Raw genomic sequence first — 17546 nt, 5'->3', positions numbered from 1 at the left:
TAGATTTCCATGCATTTTCCCTGTCCCAGTCTCCTGGCAGTGTTATAAAAAGCCATTAGGGACTTTTCCAGTTATTTTTAATTGGCAAAATACTTTTTAAAAGCCTTTAAAGCCGCAAGACTCCCTGAAATGCAGGCCTCAGGCTAGGGATGGAAGTAGATGTGACTGTCTTGATTGAATGAAATTGTAAAAGTGGTTCTCTGTGAGCTGCACAGTGAGTCCCATGACATTATATCATTATAACAACCTATTGGGTTCTCTGAATTTCCAGCTTTCATTTAAAAAAAAGGAGTAGCCTCCTTTCATTGCAGAGATATAAGGGGATATGCATATCTCCATAATGATAAGAGCTAGATTTTTTTAAAATGAAAGCTGGGAGTATAGAGTATCTGCTAGATTGTTATAATAGTATAATGTTACTCAATTGCAGATAAAAAACAAAACCCGCTCCAGTGGGTGAGAAGAAATGGGTGATGGAGGGAACTGGAGCAAGGAAAATGGTAGTAATATGATTGGTCTGTGAAGATTCAAACTTTCTCTTCCACATAGGATCCCGGTTTTGATGTCACACAGCAAAAAAGTTTTGGCAAAGAGGAGAAAACTCCAGGGAGGTGCATGGAAGCACCACAGTGTTGTGGGGAAATGGGAAAAAGTCGTGCTTCCCAATAGCATCCGGACCAGAGCATCCCCCCAAGTGACCCTAGTTGTCCAAAGCTTTCAGCAAAGTCTAAAAACTGGGGGAACTCAGTTGTTGGAAAACCTTCCTCAAATTTCTTTCTTGCTAAATGTCTGTAGATCCAGGTGGGCAGCTGGGTTGGTCTGAACCTGTAGAACAGATTTTGAGTCCAGTGGCACCTTTAAAGCCAACAAAAGTTTATTCAAGGTTGAGCTTTTGTGTGTACACACTTCCTCAGATCTGTCTGTAGTGACACCTTGTGGTCTTTTAAAGAATACAGCTTAATAAAAAGGAAAGGAAAGGTCCCCTATGCAAACACCAGTCGTTTCTGACTCTGGGATGACATTGCTTTCACAAAGGTTTTCACGGCAGACTTTTTTATGGGGTGGTTTGCCATTGCCTTCCCCAGTCTTTTACACTTTCCCCCCAGCAAGCTGGGTACTCATTTTACCGACCTCGGAAGGATGGAAGGCTGAGTCAACCTTGGGCCGGTTACCTGAATCCAGCTTCTGCCGGAATCGAACTCAGGTCGTGAGCAGAGAGTTCAGACCACAGTACTGCAGTACTGCTGCTTTACCACTCTGTGCCACGGGACAGTGGTAAACTGAGGGCACTTCCTCAGATCTGTCTGTAGTGACACCTTGTGGTCTTTTAAAGAATACAGCTTAATAAAAAGGGCATTTTAATTTATACATGATACTCAGAATGGCTGTTCTGTTTAATTACATAAAGGAGGATCTTAAGGTCCTTCTAAAACTACCCACGTGAAAATGGTCTAAGTGTTTATTCATTAAAATGTTTTGCATTTCACATACATTTTCTCAGTATTTCCTATGACCCTGTAACTCAAATCCTATAAATAAATAATTATCAAACAATAAAGATCTACCTTGGCTCCAACGGGACATTTCTGTGAATGGAAGATTCCTATCCATGGGGCATGGATTTCTTTCCTTTCCAAAATTACCCTTTGCCCAGTGCTGCTCCCAGAGGGCCCCTGTCTGCAAGGAACTGCACTTTGCAGGATATTTTGGGTTGCACTTCATGGCCAGAAATGCTTCTATCCATAGAAGTTTATTGTTTTGATCTTTTATCATGTACAATAATACCTCTTTTAATATTGCATTTACATTCCTGAAATCAGAATGTTAAGTAGCTCTGTTGGAGGTGATGATAACATTGGTTCTAACAAGGCTGCTGTTCATGTATGGGACAGCAAGTAGAAGAGGTGGCAGCAACCAGCTGTCTGTTAGGGTCCTGTTCTGGATTGTCCCAGGAGGTCTTTCGGGGTCACCTTCTACACAGAGGTTTCCTTCTAGGACAGCTGTGGCCACCTTCACTGCAGCTCTTATTAAGGCCTTGGTCTTCAGCCATGCAGACCTTTTATAGATTTCCAACTGCTGGGAGGTGGTTGCCCCACCCATGGAAGTTCTACATCATTTTCAGCCTGTCCACATTTGACTCATGAGCCTGTAAAGCTGCCACTGCCCATCCCCCATCCCTCATGAAATAGCTTTGTGTGAAACAGCTTTATTTACATTTATTTATAAAAATACTTATACCCCACCATTCCTCTTAGTTCAGGGAAACTTACAAGTAATAATTAAAACATTACCTATTTAAACCAAATAAAGTAAAGCTTCCAAATATCTCTTGATGCCTCATTCATAGGACATGTTTCTTATTGCTACTACTTTTTGGTATGCTGCCTTAGGCAGTTTTTATTGGGAAATTGGTTAGTGCTCAATAAAGAAAATATTCCAGTTCTACATGAGTGTGTGAAATGCCAAATCTTCCACATAGCTTGTAGCTGTGTAAACATTTACACTGCACACTCTTTGGGTCATAGCTCATTCTCTTAACTGCTGACTGTAATTGCGTGCCTGTTCTAAAAAGTTTGTTAGGCTAGAGAAGACACATAGAACCCTTCTGCAAACTTTTGCTTTTTAGGCAGATGAACTGAGTAAGATCCTCTTTCACAGAGGTCACTGACAGCACAGTCTTATGAACAATTATTCCAGTCTAAATTCATTGATGTCAATAGGTTTATATCGAAGAAAGTCTGCAAAGGATTTTGCTGTGGGGCAATGTGACTTCCTTGAATTATTATGTGTATAGGTAAACAGGGATGTAGGTTTTCTTCCCAGCACCTCTGTTTACAGATCAATAAAGCATACATGTACTTTCTCTCATAATTCCTAGGGATAATCACCCAAAGAATAGAAATTACAATGTTAAAACTACCACATTTGCTCAACTGTATTGACAGTAACATTCATTCATCATTGTTCATTTTGTTACAGAACTTTAGGGATGGGAAAATAAAGCACCAGAAAATTTTCAGTTTCAGAATTTTTTCCCATTCCACATCTCTAGCTGTGGCAATGAACCAGCTCCACACAGACTAGCATTCCCCACTCACAGAAAACTGGGTGTAAGCCAAAATGCCCTCAAAACAAGGATGGGGAATTGTCAGGTGGGCACCTGGCTTAATCAGGATTTTTTACCTGTGTATACAGATTCCACATCCAGAAATTAATGCTTAAAAACATTAGGGACTCAAGTAAAACAATTAGAATTTATTCAAGAAAAATATAGGCTTCCATACAAGATAAAATACTCATAAAATCATACATACAGTCCTAAGAAAAATAGATAGAGAGATAGGGAAACACATGGGTAGACGAACAGGGCGATATTTACTGATCGTAGTTTTCAAGGAAGGCTCCAATGGCAACGAGCGAGGAAGTGGGAGAGGGGACCTGAAACTTGGCCTTAGAATCGGGGATGGATCTAGACAGCGGAATTAGGATACTGCTAGAAGCACACCTGTGGGTAGCTAGTCCACAGGTTATAAGGACTACCTTGAGCCCTTAGGGGATGGGAGGTACGAGGGAGGAGGAAGGTGGTCAGCTGATGCATGACCTCCCAAAAAGGGGAGGCTTCGCAGTGACCATAAGGGCTGGACTACTGCGAGAGCCAATAGAAAGTTCATTGGTGTCGCCTAATTGGGTGCCCACTCCTAACCAATGAACACACTTGGATCCTGGATACCTGAGTGAACTTTCAGGTTGAAATGGACCAGGTGGGGATGCTCCTAAGGGATAACAAAGAGAAGAATGGGGGAAATCACTGAGTGGAGGTATGCTTGAGTTTACCAAAGGATAACAATAGAGGGCCAAATTGTTATCTAAGGTAACACCCGGTTTACACAAAGGAACTTGGCTCAGGCTGAAGATGGTCTTCCTCTTCTTCTGTCTTCTTCTTGGCATCAGTCTTTGTCTTGAGTTCCATTGGACAAAGACAGTGGCGGTTGGACAATTAACCATGCCTGGGGTGGGCTGATGGCTTGTAATCACAAGTGACATCTGGCAAGTATGTGAGCCGTTCGCTTCGCTGGAATGGAGTCTGGCCTGATAGGAAGATGGCTGCGTGTGGCGTTAGCCCTCCATGGTGGATTCCATGGTCAGTGCTTCAAAACCATTCGCCTGGATAGCTCCTGGCAGCGCAGTCTCCTCCGTTCCTGAGTGCCTTCTTAGCATTCTGGCTACCAGTACTGCATAGGTCCCTTTCGCCCCTGGATAGGCGCACTCACACTCTCTGGCCAGACGTGTGTGAGTGACTTCTCCAGGTGCTCTGGCAACCAAGGTGGTGATCATGATGTTCTGTAAGGGGTTTTTCCTCACATGGGTTGTGGTTCTGGTGGTTCAAGTTTAGCCAGAGGCCTCCTCCTTAGCTGCATAGTTAATCTAGCTCTGAACCCACAGCCAGTGATTTAGAAAAGTCAATGGTTCTTGCTGCAGAACCTGGAAAAAGAAGGAAATGCAGCCCAAAGGTAAAACATCATGTCTGAACATGTTTGCTCTCCCTTGACTGGAGCACTGCCTGTCAACGTCAAGAACCTGGACTGTAGTGTCTTGAGGAAATCTGGTAAAATTTTTGCAGATCAGGCATTTGATTGCCTTTGTTCTTAAGAAGAAATCAATTTCACTTCTTTGAAATCCAGTTATCTTTTTGGACACCTAATGACAGATTGTGAAGGCTTTCTATGTTTCTATAATGGATAAACTAATGGACTCAGTATATCTTTAAAAAAAAGACATAGAAATTGGAAAGATCTGATGTGTCAGCTGAGATGGGTACTCTTTGTGAAATTCACAGGAAGTTACTGTAAGACCCCCTTAAATAGAGGAATACTAATGTTTACTGGTGGATTATTTAGTACATTGGAAAATATTTTAAAAGAAAGCCACTTTGCTGCACTGATTCTCTTGGTTTATACTGTTGCAAAGAGAAAATCAGGCACAATCTAGACTTGCTATATTTCCCAGAGGAAAAATTCGGCTGCTTCCATTTTGTATGCAATGCATCAAATGTGTGTAAATTATAAAAATACTGGGCATAGTCCAGTTGAGGTTGTGCTTGCAAGTCCCACTGATTTCAGTTTTTGAACTGGTCAGCTGAACTTTGGCCAGAAAGTGCCCTGTGAATCAGCCAGCCTTGATGGTAGATAAAACAAACAAAACATCCAGGAAAGACAAAAAACCCCAGCAAATCTGCACTGCTAGCAAGTTTCTAATTCATGAATATGGTCTTTTTAGCTTTTCACATCATTATATTCACAATACTTCAGGGATTTGGAATTCTGCACTAAACAACTTGGAATTCTGCAACCAAAAATCTGGACCCAGAAGCTAAAAAGCTGTGTGAAATAGATTACATTAAAACCACAGCTTTGCAAATGTATATGTGCTGCTTTGCTCAAGGTGAATCTTTGCTCCTTTTCTTTCAGGACTGCCAACTCCAAGTTAGGAATAATCTGGAGATTTAGGGAGGTGGAGCCTGAGGAGGGCAGGGTTTCGGGATTTGAGGGGCTTTAGTGGAGTATAATTCCATAGAACCTACCTTTAGTGGAGTAGAATCTCCACTAGTGGAGATTCTTTAGTGGAGTATAATTCCATAGAATCTACTACCTGGAGATCAGTTGTAATCCTAGGAGATCTCCAGATACTAACTGGAGGTTGACAACCCTATTTCCTTTCCATTTTGGCCATAAACTGAAGGAGAGTTTTAAAACACGAATGAACAATTGAAACAGACACAAAAAAACAGTAACAAAAAAGACATGGCTTTGTTATCCAATAACTGAACTATGTCCAAATGCAGGTGAAAGAAATGGTATATTCGAATGCTCCTCCACCTTAAAAACTGATTATACAAAAGTTGCATTCATAAGTGGTATCTCACGTACAGGATGCAGGGGAATACTGAACTACACGAGAGAATAATTTACAGAGATGCCCAGTATCTTTTCTAGATCTGTAATGTGGCTCTAGAGTCAAAAGGTTAATGGAAAGTGAAGAGAAACTGAGAACCATGATGAGACTCCAGTCACCCTCTGATCCTATATCTAAGTAGTAAGGAGAAACTCCTCTATATGGTTTTATAATGCTCAGCTATGAGAGATAAAAGTTTGGCCTTCTGTGTTTCAAGATTCCCTCTGAGGGGAGAATATGTCCTGCAGATTCCTAGACTAATCCATCATTTCTGTTCCCTTCCTCTGTATACTCAGAACAATACACCATCCAAGAGACTCAGTGAGTTATTGGCATCTGAAAACCCACTGGTTCAGATTTCCACCCCCCTCCACCCCAGTTATAAGATAATGGGGTGGTTTTCCTGGCTCTCTCTCATACTGTCTTAGTTTCCTGCCTTCAAAATAAAGATACCAGTGGTTCCCCTTGGAGAGGACTCATCATACTTGGCACAATTAAAGTACTATATGCATTTATAAAGGTAAAGGTAGTCCCCTGTGCAAGTACCAGTCATTTTAGACTCTGGGGTGATGTTGCTTTCACAACGTTTTAGACAGCAGACTTTTTACAGGGTGGTTTGCTATTGCCTTCCCCTGTCATCTACACTTCCCCCTCAGCAAGCTGGGTACTCTCTTTACCAACCTCGGAAGGATGGAAGGCTGAGTCAACCTGAGCCGGCTAACCGATCCCAGCTTTTGCTGGGATCGAACTCAGGTCGTGAGCAGAGGGCTCCGACTGCAGTACTGCAGTACTGCAGCTTTACCACTCTGCTCCACGGGGTATTTATAAATAATAATTTATGAGGTCAATTCAGTCAAAGATACTTTGGTGGTTAAATAAATCCTACATACTTAATAGTAACAGGATATAAGTACTAATAGCCCTAATGATCTAAAAGAGAATCACAATGTGACAACTAGGAGCATTTAAAATCATGTGTGATAGCCTGTAGTAAAACCCTAATTCAGCCATCAAAATTCTGTTTCCCAGTCCCAGCTTTTACAAGAACTGCACAAAATATACTGTTGGTGTTTTCCTCATGCTCTAAAGGCCAATTGGGATCTTCCACATTTTATTAAAAACTAATTAAGAATCAAGGAAGGGTTACTAAATGAGAGGCTGTTAATCTACTCCTCCCAAGTTTCTTCCATGATTTAACTCCCTGCCCCCTGTAATGAGTTTTGTGTGGGGAAAGAAACAGGTTCTTGGCAGGTGGTAGAAACATAGATTAGCTGAATGAAATTACCTACAATCAGGGCTTTTTTTTGTAGCAGGAACTCCTTTGCATATTAGGCCACACATCCCTGATGTAGCCAGTCCTCCAAGAGCTTACAGGGATCTTAGTACAGTGCCTAGTATAAGCTCCAGGAGGATTGGTTACATAAGGGATGTGTGGCCTAATATGAAAAGGAGTTCCTGCTACAAAACAAGCCCTGTCTACAATGAATGAATGACCAGCAACATATGCTGGACAATGATACTCCCCTCTCACAGACATAGGGAAGCAAACCTTTTCTTGCTCACAGACAGCCCCCTAACCTTAAACAACTTCTCACCCACAGTGACACTTTTCCTAACATGGACATGGACTCCTGGACCAAGGCCTTCCCCTAAGCATTTCCCCCTCTGCTTCATTTAAGTTGATTACATGATGCATTGTTGTACCTTTGCATCCTTTACAATCCTTCTTTACAACACCTCTCCCACTTTCTGACTGGAAAGGAGCTTTGACCTTTGAAGGCTCATACCCTGAAAATCTTGTTTGTCTATATGGTGTTACTGGACTAGAATTTAACCATTCTTGCTGGTTTCATATTCTGCTCCTGGTTTCTGCATTCTGGTGAATGCTGTGGTTTATAGGGTTGCCAAACAGGCTTGCAGGGAGAAGTGTCTTACCCCTCTAATAGAGGCTAAATATGTGGAAATAGGCAGTTGTTACATAGGTTAATATATTGTTAACCATATGATGTTAACCATATTCAATTGCAGTTTTTTTTAGAAAGCCCCCTGGTGGCAGGGAGAGGAAATAGTTGCAGTAGGGGTCGCAAACATGGATGGAGGAAGAAGGGAACGCTGGGAAAATCCATACTTTTCCATCCATGTGGCAGCAATCTGGGCTTTCACAGAACTTTGCTACTCGAGATATGATGGGAATACCCTTGCTGGTGTACAAATGTGTTTATGTTTCTGTGGGAAGTTGGGGTGGGTGGAAATCTCAACAGCACTGAAGGTGCAAATAAGCCGTGTGGAAGCAGCCTAACTGCTGGCTATTTTTCCTTAGGTGTCCTGTCTACTTTTCACGGTACCAATGGTCATTGAGAGAGATCCTGTATTAACAGATTGCTGAATACTATAGGGTTGCCAACAGGCTTGGAGAACAATGTCCTGTCCTTTCATAGAGATTCACTGTGTGGAAATGAGAAGCTGAAGCTGAAGTTTTTCATTGCATGGTAATCTTCACTTTAGCAAATGACAGAGTTTGCTAGATAGATACTCATCCTTTCTCCAAACATAATCCAGACCAATCTTTGTTATATCTACAGAGAATGTATAATGCTAAAAATAGCCCTGCCCAGCTAGCCATAGTTCATTTTTCATGTCAGATTTTATGCAAGCACTGACTTTCCAAGATAGGCAATACTGCTGCCACTATCCATCTCCCTGTTATCTAAAGATAACAGATAACAGCAACACGGTTTCAGCTGAAAACTCTTAACTTTGAGGAGAAAATGGAACTTTTGCTCGAGCAGTTGGTGTCTGTTTAAAAAGGGAAAAAAACTCACCCTGAAAACCACTGAGCAGGCTGAGATCTCAATTTTTAGTACTGCTGTTCCACAGAAACCATATCTCAGTATTGACTTAAAGAACCTTGCAACAACTGAGAGAGAATTTGAAATCAGTCTGGTCCTGGAACATTGAAAAGAGGCTGCATGGGAAGATGAAATGTTCTCGTGCCGCTTCTATGAGCAAAAGAATTAGCGGATGAATTTCTTGATTTTCCACTCTAATAGAAAGAGCTATCTAGGAGTGCTACCATGGTGCTTCTAATTTATCAGAGGGGTCCCCCAGCTGTTACCTCCTGAGATCCACCTAATTATCCCTGTGGAGATCTGTTAACTCTGTCCTCTCAGTTAATCTGAAGGGCTGTGCAGGTCAACAAACAGGGGAACAGGATGAGTCAACTTCATATGCCCTTCTCCCTCATGCCCATGGTGAGGGGATTTTGTGTGTGTGTGGGGAATGAAGAATGCCCAGCTAGGGTTCAAGAGGGAATGCTTAGAGTAGGAACTCAAGATTTCAGCTTGTGAGGAGTATTTTTAGGGCAAATGTTAGAGTCAGGACACCTAGTCAGAAGTGAAAGTCCTTTTAAAAATATACAGTGGTTTTTTCCCCCAATACGAAGTATCTTCTGCTTGTAAACAAGTAGAAATACAGGCACAGGAATCCTGTAATTTTTTTAAAGAGTTGACTATATAAGAAAAACCTTTTGGATCAGATAAGTGGTCCATTTAGAAGAAGAAGATATTGGACTTATACTCTGCCCTATACTCTGAATCTCAGAGTGGTCACAATCTCCTTTACCTCCCCCCTCCCACAACAGACACCCTGTGAGGTGGGTGGGACTGAGAGACCTCTCCCAGAAGTTGCCCTTTCAAGGACAACTCTTGTGAGAGCTATGGCTGACCCAAGGCCATTCCAGCAGCTGCAAGTGGGGGAGTGGGGAATCAAACCTGGTTCTCCCAGATAAAACTCTGCGCACTTAACAAACTTAGCTCATCATCCTGTTTCAACACTTAACAAACTTAGCTCATCATCCGAGAGCCAGTTTGGTGTAGTGGTTAAGTGAGTGGACTCTTATCTGGGAGAACCAAGTTTGATTCCCCACTCCTCCACTTGCAGCTGCTGGAATGGCCTTGGGTTAGCCATGCTCTGGCAGAGGTTGTCCTTGAAAGGGCAACTGCTGTGAGAGCCCTCTCAGCCCCACCCACCTCACAGGGTGTCTGTTGTGGGGGGAGAAGACATGGGAGATTGTAAGCTGCTCTGAGTCTCCGATTCAGAGAGAAGGGCGGGGTATAAATCTGCAATTCTTCTTCTTTCAGACAGTAGCCAGCCAGTTGTCCTGGAGGGCCAAATGAACAGGGTTTAGAGGCCAAAGCCCTTCCCTGCTGCTACTTCCCAGCACTCCCAACTCAGAAGTTTCTTGCCTCTGTATATGGAGGCTCCCTTCAATCACCATGGCTATCAGCCATTGGCAGACCTCTTTTCCATGAACCTAAGACATAAATATTTCCTAGAAGTGATGCCATTTTCTCATTATATAAAGTGTTTTCTCTGACCTGGATAGCTCAGGCTAGTTTGATCTCATGAGATCTCAGAAGTTAAGCAGGATTGGTTCTGGCTAGTATTTGGATAGGAGCAAAGCTTTTTTCTGGGGGAATGCAGCAGAATGGAGTTCCAGAACCGCTTCACAGAAACAAAATTCTCAAAAAATGTTTAAAAATTCATGAGGGGCACCCATGTGTTTCTCCTAGCTGTGCCATCTTGTACGCCAACGAGGAGGAGGAAATTGAATTTATATCCCACCCTTCACTTGGAGTCTCAGAGCAGTTTACAATCTCCTTTCCCTTTCTCTCTCCACAACAGACACCCTGTGAGACAGGTGGTGCTGAGAAAACTCTTTTTAGAACTGTGATTGACCAAAGGTTACTCAGCTGGTGCATGTGCAGGAGTGGCAAATCAAACCCAGTTCTCTCAGATTAGAGTCTGCACACTTAACCACTACACCAAACTGGCTCTCAGGAGACAGATGCAGATGGGTAGCCATGTTAGCTTGTCTGTAGCGGTAGAAGAGAGCAAGAGTCCAGTAGAACCTTAAAGACTAACCAAATTTGTGGCAGGGTATTAGCTTTTGTGAAGTGAACAGTGACTCAGGAAAGCTCATACCCTGTCACAAATTTTGTTAGTCTTTAAGGTGCTACCAAACTCCTGCTGTTTTGGCTTAACTTTCAGGAAGGTGTGAGGTACAGACTGCCCCCACTCTCTCAGATACAGCATAAAGATATTAAAGTTAATTCTTGGTCTTATCACACAGAAACTGTTTTATCTCATAGCCTTTGTCAAGCCAGTTTGTATACCCTGACTGGCAACAGCTGTACGGAGTCTTAAGTCTTTTGCATCAACTGATAAGTGGTCTCTTTAACAATGGAGCAGCCAGGTATTGAACCTAGGACCTTCATACATGCAAAGCAGATGCTCCACCACTAAGCCTTGGGCTCCATTACCCCTCTTTTGTTCTGTAGTTGGGCTGAAGGCTACCTAAGCAATAAGCTACTCACCCAAGTCAGGAGAGTAGCAATCTTGCACTAATCTGCGCTACAGGAGAGGGGACTTTCTCAATTGATTTAGCCTATTACCTCAGAAAATCCCTCCTGCTAACTTCTCAAACTTGGTGGTACACTAGCACCATCTACTGGATATTACAGGAAGCAGTAGGCAAAGAGATCTTCACTGTGAGCCAACAACTTACAGGTGCCAAGACCCTGACCTGGACCCAATCTTGAAATGAAGATAAGAAGCCCTTTCAGATGTTGAGTTGGGCTAGGGTGTTGTTCTGTTTGATAAGAATGATTTGCAATCACAAAGATCTCCAGGAGCCATCCTCTTTCCCACAAGTTCAGAGGAATAATTCTCTCAGAAAAAATGTTTTCCTCTTCTAATTGAAATTTTTTTCTTGTAGAACTTGCTCCTTTTCAGCAAGCAAATGGATCTGGGATATTGATTCCCTATCTAGTCTTGAAATCCCCTTTTGGAACAGTCAGTAGCCTGTCCTGAAGTTGACTTGTTGGTTCTCTTAGCATCCAGGATCTAAAGACTTTGGAATAGTCGAGACTTGTATGGACTAGATCTTATCTGTTTATCTGAACTGGTAATGACAGGGGTGGACTAGGCTAGTCTGATCTTCCAAGATGTGGGAAGCTACACAGGGTGAGTCCTGCTTAGTACTTGGATGGGAGACCACCAAGGAAGTCCAGGGTTGCTATGCAGAGGCAGGCAATGGCAAACCACCTCTAAACATCACTTGCTTGGAAACCCTGCGGGGCTGCCATAAGTTAGCTGAGACCTGGTGGTAAATAAGATGAGAAGAAGTAATTTATGTGATTCACTATTTCTTCATAATAAGAAGAACTTCTGGTCTTCACAAGAAAAAAAAACCCTGTGGAACATGGGTGCAAATGGTAGGGTTGCAAGCTCTGGATTGAGAAATTCTTGGAGATTTGGGAGAGTAGCCTGGGGTAGGCAGAGTTTAAAGAGGGGAGGAACCTAAGTATGGTAAAATGCCATACAGTCCACCCTCCAGAGCAGCCATTTTCTCCAGGGGAATTGATCTCTGTCAAGTGGAAAATGGTTGTAATTCCAGGAGATCTCCAGGCTCCATCTGGAGGTTGGTAACCTTAACAAATGATAGGGTGCACACCTGGCTTCCCTATGTATAGTTTGTTGATCAGGTGACTTCCCAGGCAAACATAATTTGGCTTGCATGATTTCACCACTATAAATCATCCTTTCACAGTCTCAAAGGCATTCAAAAGCTTCACATCTCAAGGCTGATCCATACAGAGTACCTGAAGCTCCTTGAATGGAACACCCAGCATTTTCTTTAAGAACCACATGTGGGGAGAGTCAATTCCTATTGGGACTGTGGTGCAAAGGAAAGGGGAGTGTAAATCTTCACTGCTGAACTTTTGTTTCAATTTGAAATGATCCTGAATAGCCCATCATTAAGCATGCAGCTAAATGTGAACTGGTAGACACTGTTTACTTGGACTTCCAAAAGACTTTTGGAAAAGGTACTTCACCAAAGACTCCTGGGTAAACTTAGCAGTCATGTGATAAGAGGACTGGTCTCCTCGCAGATTAAAAGCTGGTTAAATGGCAGGAAGTGGAGAGGAGGAATAAATGAACAGTTCTCACAAAGTGAGCAGTGGGGTCCCATGAAGATCAGTACTGGGACCAGTGCAATTTAATTTGCCCATAAATGATTTGGAATTGGGGCTAGCCAAGACTGCAGATGATACCAAATTATTCAGGATAGTGAAAACCAATGCAGATTGCAAAGAGCTTCAGGAGGATCTCTCTAAATTGGGTAAATGGGCAACAACATGGCAAATGTTCAATTTGGTAAGTATGCAATGATGCATATTGTACAGCAGCAGCAGGCCTTAACTTCTAAGCCCTGCTTATTTGGCTCTCCAAGGCAACCTGTTGGCTGCTGTATGAAACAGGATGCTGGACTAAAGAAACCACTGGTCTGATCCAATAGGGTATTCTTATGCTCTCTTCCTCATCGTAAGGAAGAATGGGGAACTAAAGCTGTGAGACAGAAGCCTGGTACAGATGACCACCCCTGTGCATTGACTCACCATTTGGGGAAGCAGAGCAAACATTATGCAAATTTGTGAATGTCCTTTATTGTGCAGGGGGATGGACTAGATGACCCTGGAGGTCCCTTCTAACTCTTATGATTCTATGAGCATGCTGACCCCTACCTCTGTCTCCGCATGATTGCCTGGTCAGCAGAAGGGTGCGACTGTGTGGAAGAAGAAGCCATGTGTCCACAGCCACTTCCACTACACATGACTAGGCAACCACATGGAGGCAGGAGATGGAATCATTCTCTCTTGTGCCCATTCATCCTCCTTGCATGGTGAGTGAATGCGTGTTTCAGGGCTTGTGGTTTCCTGATATCACCTACTGAGTTCATGGCTGAAATGGGCATCTGGGCATGGAATGACCAAATTTTGGATTAAATGACCAGCTGAGTAGCCTTGTTCATATTAGGAAATATCAGGGCTTTTTTTGAGCAAGAACACACAGGAATGCAGTTCTGGCTGGCTTGGTGTTGGGGGTGTGGCCCAATATGCAAATGAGTTCCTACTGGGCTTTTTCTGCACCCCCCCGTTAAATATATAGGTAATGTGCCTGATATGGGGAGCTGGATTGTGTTTGCCACCTACACCCCCATCTATGCATGTTCTGCCAAATGTCAGCAGGGAACCTATGAGTGTCAAGCTATATGTGTCCAGGAACCATTGCTGTAATCGATAGCAGTTCTGATCAGAGGGTGGCCTCCCACTAGGCAAGTCAAGGCAGATGCCTAGAGTGTCAGTCTCGCCCCAGATATGGAGAGGTGTCAAGTCAGGATTCCTGTAACATTGCAGGACAGCCAGCACTCCTGGGTCCTGGTGGTGCCCTAGCAAGCAGCAGCCTTGGCCCCCATGCTGTGTGGCTGCAGCCAGGCAGCTGGGGCCTTCCCTCTGGGCCCTGGAGTGGTGGCTAGTAGCAACCCCAGATGGTGCATCACAACTGTAGCTGGGTGTTGGGCAGCTGAAGCCTTCTGCCTGGACCCAAGTGCAGTGTCTGTAGCACCACAGCAAGCAGGTGCCCTCGATGCCCTGTTACTGTTGCACTTGGGCTGCCAGAGCCTCCCCAGCCTAAGATCTCTCTTTCTCTCTCCCTCTCATCCATATACCCCCCTTCCTCTTTGGAAAGCTCATCTGCCTATGGGCTGGTTTCTGTGCCAGCAGAATCACCATCACTGTTTCAGTGGTAGGCAGTGGTGGGGCTGGCATGGGTGGACTGGTATCAGAGGAGCCTGCCTGGTCTGATTCTGAAACCTCTCAGACTTCTAAATAAAGAATTGAACAGCCCCCACCCCCAACTTTTCCCCAGGCCAAATCCCCCCTTGTCAGTCCAGAGAAAACTCTCTTCTCTGTCTCTGTCTTTTGCCATGGGGTTCCTAAGAGGAGCTAGACTCTGCCTCCCTTTCCCTCCCCAGCCCTCAACCTTCCACCCAAGTTGGACTGGGAGTCCAAGGAGAGTTACCTGCTCACCTCAATCCAATTCACATTGGCTGCAAAGGAGAAAGGGCTGATGCCTCCCGGTCACCTGCCACACCTTTCCAGAGGTGTTGCACCAGGAGGTGGGGAAGGAAAGGAGCACCTCAGGTACAGTTTTAGCCTTGTGGAGTGCTTTTGTGAGGGTTGGCAATCAAGAGAGAGGCTTAAGAGAAGGAACGGGGAGAAGGAAGGCAAGAAGGGGTGGGGCACAACCAGTGTTCTCTCTAAGCTGAGTTAGCGTGAGCTAGCTCGCAGATGTTTAGCCTCCAGCTCACACATTTTTGTCTTAGCTCAGGAAGGATGACCCTAGAGCACACTAATTTATGCAGTAGCTCATGACTTTCATGCCAGTAGCTCACAACTTTAATACCAGTAGCTCACAAAGTAGAATTTTTTGCTTAGAGGGAACATTGGGCACAACCCACAACATACGTAATTCTTCCCTCCATTTTATCTTCACAACAGTCTTGAGAGGTGAATTATTGTGTAAGAGAGTAACTGGCCTATCCTAGACTCCTCACTTTTCTGTCTGTTAAAGGAGGTGGGGGGCAGGGGGGTGTCATAGTTGCCTGGGTTGTCAAAAACTTTTGGGCTGGCCCTACCAATCACTAGTAGAGAGCTAAGTTAGTGCTCATAGACTCTGTGATGACATCACTCTGAATGCCCCAGAGATGATCCCTTTGCATAATCCCATGATAATGCATATGGTTGTATTGTGTGTAAAAGAACAGGCTCAATTATGCAAATCCATTCAAAACCAATTCATTTGATAGGCAGAATTATGTGGCTGGAGATTGATCCCCCAAAGAAACTTTTGCCTATGTCTTGCAAATTACTCACTCAAACCCTATTAACTAAGGAGCACCGTTGGACAACTGCAATCAAAATGTCCATTAATCACTTTGGACGATTCCTTCCTTACAATCAGTTGTGTGTATGTGCTAATTAAACTATAATAACTAGATTTGTTAAGCTGTATATAAAAGAATAGCTCTCTAGTACTGAAGTGAACCTTCACAGAATTATGGCTACACAGATAGTCTAAAAAATAACATAGAGTAGGGTAGCTTTTCTGAGTTCACATGGGTGCCTTAAGGTATTATGTTTGTAGGGGTGGGGATAGATGAAATCTTATCTTCGCGGGGGGATAGTTTAGTTGCAGGGAGTGCAATTTTTGTTGTTGTTGCATGCTTTTTAAAACTGGAGATGTGTTCTTCTGCCCTGGAGAGGAAGGAAAAGAGCACAGTTTTAAAGAAATGCATTAGAAAAAGAAAGATGAGTGATAAAAAAAGTTTAATAAAATGGAAAATTATTGCTGGAAATGGCAGAAAAAAAGATGTTGAAGTTTGACACTTGGGATTTTTAAAAATGTTCTTGAACAATTTGATGCTTAAGGGATGTAACATAGGAGTATCTGACAGAACCTAAATCAAATACAAGTAATATTTTTTTTAAAAATCACTCCAAATTGTGCAAATATGAGTGGAGGTGCATGTCCTTGAGCATTTGAAGAATCAGCAGCCCTTTGGGTTCTGCCTCTAGGCAGCAAATAGATTTTTAATCTTTTAGGGTTTGGTGGTGTGGGGTATAGAAATTACATGAAGGGTTAAGGATTGTAGTTTATAATGCATGTTTAAGAAAGGTTTGGATATAGTAATGTAATGAACCTATAGTTATATTGTTTGCTTATCATTTTTAATAATAAAGGTTAAAAATAATTATTGCAAAAATGGTGATCTGACTTTAGTGAACATCTCTCCAGTGTGGAAATGATGTGGCATGGATTTAGGCTCTCAGAAAGATGAGAACATAATGGTATGTACAAATGAATGTCTCTCTCTCGGCTTGGCTTCGCGAACGAAGATTTAAGAAGGGTGCAATAGTCCACGTCTGCTGCAGGCTCGCTGGTGGCTGACAAGACCAATGCGGGACAGGCAGGTCCAGCCACAGTGGCTGCAGGGAAAAGTCTGATTTAGGGTTGGTGCTGTAGCAGTGTGATTCTTCCTCAATCTCCTTTTGTCCTCAAGACCAGCTATGCGTGCGTTCTCAAAAGAAGAGACAGCCTGGTGGATGGTGTGCCTCCATGCTTTGCAATCTGAGGCTAGGTCAGACCACTGGTGATGGTTGATGCGACAGGTGCCAAGGGATTTCTTCAAGGAGTCCTTGTACCTCTTCTTTGGTGCCCCTCTATTTCGATGGCCGGTGGAGAGTTCGCCATACAGAGATGAATGTCACATCTGTGTAAAATAACATCACAATACTGCATTACTTGTCTAAAGAGCCAGTGGATGGAGAAAGTACGAATTAGAGATTGCTAATTATCACTGGGACCTGGTAGACAAAATCCTGCCTCCCCCACCAAGTTTGAAAAATTTAACAAGTCATATTTCAGAGCTAGTTATTTGCTGACAATCATTTATTTAATAGAACAGGTTGAAGAGAAGGATTTGTGTTGTAGTTCCACTGTAGCACGGCAGATGGCACTATTACACATGCTCAAACTGCGCCGCTTTCCAGCGTAACCCTCTCCTTTAGGAAAGAAAGCCTCTTGTTCCTTTCTCTCGATGTCACGATTCATTTTCTCTGTGATCAAAATCTTTTTAAAAAGAAACAAAAACAAATGTAAGCTATTTGCTGCAATCTAATTGTGAAAGAGTG

Source organism: Heteronotia binoei, chromosome 21 (assembly GCF_032191835.1).
Source record: "Heteronotia binoei isolate CCM8104 ecotype False Entrance Well chromosome 21, APGP_CSIRO_Hbin_v1, whole genome shotgun sequence".
Taxonomy (NCBI): domain Eukaryota; kingdom Metazoa; phylum Chordata; class Lepidosauria; order Squamata; family Gekkonidae; genus Heteronotia; species Heteronotia binoei.
Note: the sequence above shows the minus strand (reverse complement) of the source record.